Genomic DNA, 9042 nt, shown 5'->3' on the forward strand with positions numbered 1-9042 from the left:
GACAGTGACAGCAACAGCTCTGGAGATGAGCGCGACGGTGATGATTACCTGACGACCGGGAGCCGAATTATTTATTTAGAATGTTTACAAAATTTACTTGCTGATAGTGCCTGTTGCTCAGCGTGCCATGGCACCCTTACACTATGTGAAGTGCGTCGTGAAGGTTTGACTTCAACTCTATCGCTGGCCTGTGACAGCTGCGAGGCTGAAAGCCGTGAAGCTATGTCCAAGAAGACTGGGCACTGCTGGGATGTGAACAGAAAGCCGGCTACTGCAATGACATGGATAGGACGCGGGCATCCCTTGTGAAATTCTGCACTGTCATGAATATGCCTGCACCCATGAATGTCTCTGCATACCAGAAGCACACCAAGGTACTAGCAAAGGCCAGTAGAGTTGTTGCCACCAGCAGCATGAGCGTGCAGCTGCGAATGCCAAGGAGTTGGCGTCTTCCCCTGATATTGCCGTCACTTACGACGGAACGTGGATGCGACGCGGCTTTACCTCGCTACATGGAGCGTTTCTTGCCATCTCGTGGGATACTGGCAAAGTCATCGACTACGAAGTCCTCTCCCGGCACTGCCAGCAGTGCACAATATTCCAGAGGAAGCTGAGCAAACATGAGATCAGCAAGGAGCAGTATACTGCCAACGTACGTGGACATGGCAATGACCTGCAAGGCATGGCATGCGCGATATGGGCATCGGTCGTGCATTGTGTTTCAACAGATGACAAGCCGCAGCATCAGTTCTGCCCTCCTGGACCAGATAGTTGGTGCAAGTGGCAGAGTCATCAAGCTGGTGGCCCTGAATACCAACATAAGAAGAGCCTGCCGGATGCAGTCTTCAAAGTTATCAAGCCTGTGTACTTGCGGCTGACTGAGAGGCAACTTCTCGAGAAATGCTTGCGTGGCGCTACTCAGAATCGGAACGAGTGCATCAATGGCCTCATTTGGCAGATTTGTCCAAAGACTGTCTTTTGCTCGTCAAGGACTGTCCAGACAGCTGTTGCCATAGTCACTGCTTGCTTCAACGAGAAGAACAAGGCCTTGGAGGAGATTCTTGAAGCGATGGGCCTGACAGCTGGTCACTACACGCGGACAGCGCTTGAGAAGTTGGACCGTTAGCAAGCCAAGAATGCAGCCAGGAAATCCTCAGATGAAGTGAAGAGTGCAAGGAAGAGGCGAAGGAGAGTGAGGTAGGGTGTGGAGGAGCAGACTGTTGATGACGAAGGTCTCACTTATGAGACTGGGGCCTTCTAAAAAGTAGCTGGCGTGGTGGACACAGATTGTAAATACATGTATTATACTGCAATTTTTCCCCTTTTTTTGGCTATTCCCGCAACTCTTAACCAAGCTACTGAGATAACCGTGGCCTGCAGACCCAACAAAGTATACATTTTTGAAATCTGTGAAGCATTAGCTAGACATTGAACCGAAGTTTCAGAGGGCTGCTCTTCATATGCTCATGATAGCACAGGTCAAACCTTTTGTTATTTTTTGCGCTTATCGTTCTTTTTTTTCAATCTCCTGCACTTGCTGGCTTGTTTTGCTGGTGTCCCCTTTCTTTGGTTCAATGTCTTGCCATGTGTGTGTGAGACACTGCAGTGGCACTAATTTTATTGCATAGGACGCATGGTCTTCTATATTGTGGTTACAGGCGAACCTTTCGGCGGATTTTGCGAACAGATCCGTCACATGTATGCCAACAGTAGATAGATGGCATCTTTGGCTTTATGTTTGCTGTTTCTGAAACGGGTATATCCAAGGAGTAAATGCTGAAAATTTATAGGAATCTGTTTACCCATTGCTGAGATATGTGTGCTTGCGTGGGACGGTGCCGGAAAGGTGTAGCGCCACCTTAAGACTTTTACGTGAAACTTAACCTCTCTATTGTCCCGCACGTAACGTGGGTTTTTGGAAGTTTCGCTTGGTTATCCCGATCGAATTTGTGTGAGTTTCCGTGGTTTTATCGACGTTTTACCGAGTTTGTTGGAAGATTTGATATTAAAAGAGCACCTTTGGGAAAGGGCTATCGCATATCGGTGAAGACTGGCCGCCTATGACGACACGGATGTGGCGGTCTGTCAGGTAACTCCGGAGCCAGGCAAGGAGGGGGCCACTTATGCCGCACCGCTCAGTCTTGTGGAGGACGCCGTTGTGCGAGACCTTGTCGAAGGCCCCGGCAATATCTACTGCGAGGACCCTGACGAGGCCTCCACCGGCAGCTGCGAGGCTCCACTCATGCTGAAGAGCAATCAGCAGATCAGAGGTTCCCAGTCCAGTGCGAAAGCCAAACTGCCTGTGAGAAAGGATGTCATTCTTCTTCAGGAAGTTGGACAGGCTGCGGTTCACGATGGACTCCATACACTTAGACATTATGGGCAGTAGTGATATCGGTCGGTAGTTTCTGGGGTTCGACTTGGTTGTCGTCCTCACGACTCTCTTGTATGGTGCGGAGACGTGGACCACCAAGGCAGGCCACCTCCAGAAGCTAAACACGTTTCACGATCAGTGTGTTCCGCCCATCGTGGGTATCGACCGTCCTCAACAGGCCTGTGGGGATTGCCCTATTCAAAATTTAAATAATAATAATAATAATAATAATAATAATATGAAACTCGGATGTTGAGCCATAAATAAATGTAGAAGAGAAAAGGACATATGGATACGAGTTAAGAGTAACTCTCCATCACTGTAACATGATACTTTATACAGTCAGAAAGTGCAATAACTAGGCACAAAACTGACAGAGTACTGAAACATTCGACGTCCTGACACCTAGCTTCAACACATCTCCGTAGCGCTAACCTTTATGACCCACCCAAGTTGGGTGGTGTGCTGCTTTGCTGCTTCGAATTGTAGTTAGACCGCTTTGTCAAATATCGTACTGGTCTCGTCATCGTCCAGTAACAATCGACATTCTTTGTTCCGTTGGGACTGTAGCTTTTGCTCGTTTTCGTTGCGCTTGCCTTCCCCTCTTTGGTCTTTCCATAACCTTGAACCTTCCAAGTTGGAAGGCTGTCGGTTAGCGCTACGGAGATGTGTTGAAGCTAGGTGTCAGGACGTCGAATGTTTCAGTACTCTGTCAGTTTTGTGCCTAGTTATTGCACTTTCTGACTGTATAAAGTATCATGTTACAGTGATGGAGAGTTACTCTTAACTCGTATCCATATGTCCTTTTCTCTTCTACAATAATAATAATAATAATAATAACAGTGGGATGATCGGATCTCGACGGCCACATTAGCGGCTACATTCGGTGTTGACCCTGACATCACCAGCATCATCCGTCACCACCGGCTTCGTTGGCTGCCTGGGTCATGTCGGCAGGATGGATGACTCGCGCGCACCGAAGCAATTGCTGTTCGGCGAGCTGCACAGAAGCTACACCTACAAAGTCGCTGCTAACTTGTTGAAAACTCTAAAGTGCTCGAGAAAACACTTGCCTGTGAGAGTTGTGTGATTAGGAAATGATGGCTTGAAACACTGTCAGAAGTTGTTGTAGAAGTTTATTAGAAGTGTATTTGGTTCCTGCAATACTCTGTTCTTCACTACCTTGTTATTCGGAAGAAACTCCCGTTTGGATTTGCGAAGTAAAACAATCATCATCATAAAATCACTACGAGCTAGCTCATGGCTAGTGCCCAAAGAGATTTTGAAACCAGGAAAGTGGACATAGTAACCCGACGAGACCACACGACGCTTGCAGCTCACAGCACGAGCAGTTCACCAGCCACACTCCACGAAAGCAAGTTGTATTACTCCTGATAAGTCTTGTTTCGTTCCATAAAGATGACGGGGAACTCATCAGAGGAGGAGCAGTTCTTGAATGAAGGGGTACCCCCCCCCCCCCCCCGGTTTAGCTGAATAGCGCAATTTTATAGAGAAGATACCGGCGCAAGGTGTAAACACTCAACTAACTCACATACATGTACATGTATGTGACATATCAACACAAAAGAAAAAAGTGCAGAGTGGAGGTGTTATGAACCCTACCAGACACAACTATTACGAGTGCTAGATGAATCACAATGGCTACCGTTGGCTGAATTTCAATTATCGAGGTGTGTGAAATATTTGTCTTGTGCAGTTAGCAATCTTCAGATGTGACGTTAGACGTCCGTGATGATTTATTGGCTTTCACTTGGCGTCTACTTTTCACCTAGTTTGGCACCACCTCAGTACTCTTTGTGACGTGTAAACTAGCGCAACATACGCTACGGAGATGTGTTGAAGCTAGGTGTCAGGACGTCGAATGTCTCAGTACTCTTGTCAGTTTTGTGCCTAGTTATTGCACTTTCTGACTGTATAATATCCAGTTACAGTGATGGAGAGTTACTTGTATCCATATGTCCTCTTCCTCTCCACATTTATTTATGGCTCAACATCCGAGTTTCAAATAGTATTAAATAATAATAATAATTGTACCATGTAAACAGTACAATGTACCATGTACCATGTTACAGACTAACAGTTGTAGTGCTGGGGCCAAGTCCGAAAAAGTCGCTTTATTGAGGAGTTGCATTTGACACCTCGTCCAGGAAAGATTTGACTTCAAATTCGGAGAGGCGGACCAACTATAGGAATTTTGGAGAAAACTAGAAGTTCCCAATGTTGTCCGTTTGGAAGTTATGAGCTATTTCCAAATTGCTTAGGTTACTATGGTAACCTGTGTGCAGTTAGCCGTTTCTGAGGCAAAGCCGATACAATTTTGGAGAAAAAAGTTACCTTGTTGGAAGGCGAGCTCTTTCCAAGACTGTTATTGAAAACTAGAAGTTTATAGGACTGTCGGCTTCCTTGTCACAGGAATTTCTCGAATTTCTACGGTCGCCGCGGTAACGTGTATGCAATTAGCCACTTCTAAGCCAAAATCAGTGCATTTTCTCCCCTGTAGGCAGGTGGAAAGCAGAGAATAGTTATAATAATGTGGCTTAGAGGTCTATAGGGCTGTTGCAAGCCTGGTTTGTAGAGACTGGACCCCTCTCTCCTGATTTAGTGCCGGGATCCACACAAAGGATCAAGAGGATTTAGGCAGGACTGACATCCAAGAACGAGCAAGGAAACACAACTGATAGCAAAAACAAAAACAAGAAGACTCAAACAATTCCCTAGCATATTCCCTAGCATATATTAGAACTGGGGCTAGCCCCCATTATAGTTCAAATGGTCGCAAGACCAGGGCTATGCCAACCGTGGAGGTGGTAGTAAGGTCATAAGGAGCACTGTTTTCGAACACAGACTCAGTGCATCCTCCGTCTACACGTAGCTTGTAACATGCTGGCAACCAAACTACATTGTATGTTTTGTCATGTACATGTACATGACTACACGTATTTTTTCACATCCAAAGAATCATCTTGCCCGTAAAAGAGGCCAGTACTGTGAGGTGTACATGTACATTGTACAATGTACTGAACTGAAGTACATGTCCAGGACACTGTTGTGATATTCATTATAGTTATTGTTGTTGTTACTGGTGTGCTTTTTAAATTACATGTATACATGTACTTCATGCACATGTATAGTCGTTCAACCAAACACACCAAGTTCCCTTCTCATATCACACGGAGATGTCAGGACTTAGAAGACGAGAGAGATCGGAGTATGCAAACTGGTCCATGGCAGGGCAGAAACCTCACTATTGTCACTAAGAACTCCACAACCTGCCGATCAACAATTTTCTCCAATACGTTGACAATTGGCAAGAGATATGGCTTGTAGGAGTTGAGAGTAGTCAGTAATTATTATGGCCATACTTGTTTCCACATTTACATGATTGTATACAGGTGAAACCATCCAGGGTGTTCGATGTACATGTACATGGAATAATCTGTGGCATGTTAAGTCCCGGTTTTGCTCAGTCGGTAGAGCAAGCGGTTACAGTAATGGATAATGGTTATCATACAGAATTGCACACTTATTCCGAGAGAGAGAAAGAGTTCTCAGGTAATACACTGTAATCTAGCATGAAACTAATCCACATGTACAGGGAACTGATCTGCGGAGAACTGGTCTTAATCGGCAAGAAACTAATCCCTAGGAAACTAGAAAGACAGTAGCTTTTATAGGGTGAGTAAGTAAGCTAGCCTATGGTCAGGGGATACATAGAGCAGAGAGAAGTAAGACGAAAGGTCAAACTACAAGGTACATGATTGTGTGGGCAGAAGAATGGGAAAGGTCGGGACATGGCACCTGTGCAAGAGGAATACGTTAGAGGAAGAACTGAATAGAAGGGTGTACAATACATCGTATACATGTACATGTAGGTATGCAATAATACCAGGAGGACAACTGTTGAAAGGGGCATTAGGATGTATGTACAGCTGTTAGTGTAGATAACTAAAAGGGCGGCTGAAAGTGAAATGCATCAAATTCAAAAGGTCTCCAGTGTGCTATCTAAGGTCAACCTCGAAAGTGTGTGGGAACAATACATGAATACAGCGCATCGTATAGTATTAGTAGTGCATGTAAAAGAGAATAGAAGGTGAGGCTGGTGTAACAAGTCGAGTACATGTGCATGTCAATTATAATGTATGTATTCCTATCTAACAATCAGGTACTGTACTGTATTTGCATCACTTGTAGCCGAGTTGGATGGTGAACAACTGCTGCACACGTACATGTACATGTACATGTACATTTACATGTATCTATTCTGTGAGTGCTGGAAATGATGCCACATGTACCGGTACAGGTACTAGCAAGAGTTATAACCCCCACCCCGGTTATACACTCTTGGTACTACTACTAGGTGTAGAATTCATAGTGGCTCGGCTAGATAGCAGGAGAGGTCACTGCCCCATGCCCCATGGGGTCCGTCCGGCACTGTTTTGAAACTGTTGCTTGATCAGAGAGATGTGACCATACCTTCCTGTGTAAATGCTTGCTGTGAGTTGCTGAAGCATGACACATGAGCACGGAATATGTGGCGGAGTTTGTTGTACATCATGTATGTTGCGGTTAGGGCAGTTGTTTGTCTATTCGCCATTTCGTTGATCAAAATTGTCCTTCCAGGTCTTGGCGTAGGCCCCCGCCCCGGTCTACATGTACATGTACATGACTGTATTTCATGGGCAATGTGCTTCCTAAACATACATGTACATGTCGATTGGACAGCCTGCATGACATTGTTCCATAAAAAGAAAATGTGAATTGGGTGGAAAGTACTAGTACTAGTGGATCATGGTGACCATTCCTGTCAACATAGCACACCGCTGTCTGGGTACTACATGTACAGTACCGTATGATGTACATGTACATTGTATTATGTGAAGGAAGGGAGGAAACAAGTGCCAGGTCAATGCAATCCCGGTAGTGTTAGAGGGGAGAGGAGCCCAGTCTCTACAAACCAGGCATGAAACAGCCCAATAGACCTCTAAGCCACAATATTATAACTATTCTCTGCTTTCCACCTGCCTACAGGGGAGAAATGCACTGATTTTGGCTTAGAAGTGGCTAATTGCATACACGTTACCGCGGTAACCGTAGAAATTCGAGAAATTCCTGTGACAAGGAAGCCGACAGTCCTATAAACTTCTGGTTTTCAATAACAGTCTTGGAAAGAGCTCGCCTTCCAACAAGGTAACTTTTTTCTCAAAATTGTATCGGCTTTGGCTCAGAAACGGCTAATTGCACACAGGTTACCATAGTAACCTAAGCAATTTGGAAATAGCTCATAACTTCCAAACGGACAACATTGGGAACTTCTAGTTTTCTCCAAAATTCCTATAGTTGGTCCGCCTTTCCGAATTTGAAGTCAAATCTTTCCTGGACGAGGTGTCAAATGACACTGTCAGATTTCTGGACCTGGCTCCAGGACTATTGAGGCACTCTTGGTAACAGTGGTTATAGGGGATTCACACACACGGGTAAAACCACGGTTGGGAAAGTTGTTATGGAAACTATGGTACTGGGGGAAAGGAAGAACCTCTCGGGAAAAAATTGGCAAAGCCGTGGCCGTGGGCCTCAGAGCGTTTGTCAAGGGAAAAATCCCATGGCTATAAGACGCGCATGCGTAGATCTTGTCTTTGGCGAGAACTCTGAACGACAGGCATAGTTGTACGAGTGCATCGCAACTACTTTTACTTGCATTTTCAGACAGTGCCAGGGACTCGTAAAAGCCCGGGAGAGGACACGGCACACATTCCCAGAAAACATCTTTGCCTCGCGCTGCCGGGGGAACGCTGCCAGGGAACGGTGTTGCGAGGCCAGGAAATTATTATTTTCGAAAATTGTGATGTCTTCTTGAAATACTAATTGGGACATTCTCCGATTTCTCTTAGAGCACGGAGACGATTGCTCCGTCGAGTCTTCTGATCTCTATTTTCATCCTCAATTCTTCCAGCTGCCTCACTCATTCTCTCTCAGTTTATCGAAGTTAATTTATTCTGAGGCGATGGAAATGTACTTCAATTTTATTTGAGTTGGGGTGAACGAAATGAGATTTGTGGAAAATGACGCCACTTCCCGTGTTAGCCGCTGGTCGTATCATACAGCCCATATTCCATTGCAGGTGATGGGCGAACGTTCGTGTTGAGATCCGCTGAGCTTCCTCGTACTCGTGGAGTTGAATTTGTGGCAGAAATTGCACTGAATTGCAGTCAAATGGTTGTGAATGAAACGAGATTTGTGGAAAATGACGCCACTTCCCGTGTTAGCCGCTGGTCGTATCATACAGCCCATGTTCCATTGCAGGTGATGGGCGAACGTTCGTGTCGAGATCCGCTGAGCTTCCTCGTACTCGTGGAGTTGAATTTGTGGCAGAAATTGCACTGAATTGCAGTCAAATGGTTGTGAATGAAACGAGATTTGTGGAAAATGACGCCACTTCCCGTGTTAGCCGCTGGTCGTATCATACAGCCCATGTTCCATTGCAGGTGATGGGCGAACGTTCGTGTTGAGATCCGCTGAGCTTCCTCGTACTCGTGGAGTTGAATTTGTGGCAGAAATTGCACTGAATTGCAGTCAAATGGTTGTGAATGAAACGAGATTTGTGGAAAATGACGCCACTTCCCGTGTTAGCCGCTGGTCGTATCATACAG

The sequence above is a fragment of the Sycon ciliatum genome, chromosome 2 (genome assembly GCF_964019385.1).
Source record: "Sycon ciliatum chromosome 2, ocSycCili1.1, whole genome shotgun sequence".
Classification (NCBI taxonomy): Eukaryota; Metazoa; Porifera; class Calcarea; order Leucosolenida; family Sycettidae; genus Sycon; species Sycon ciliatum.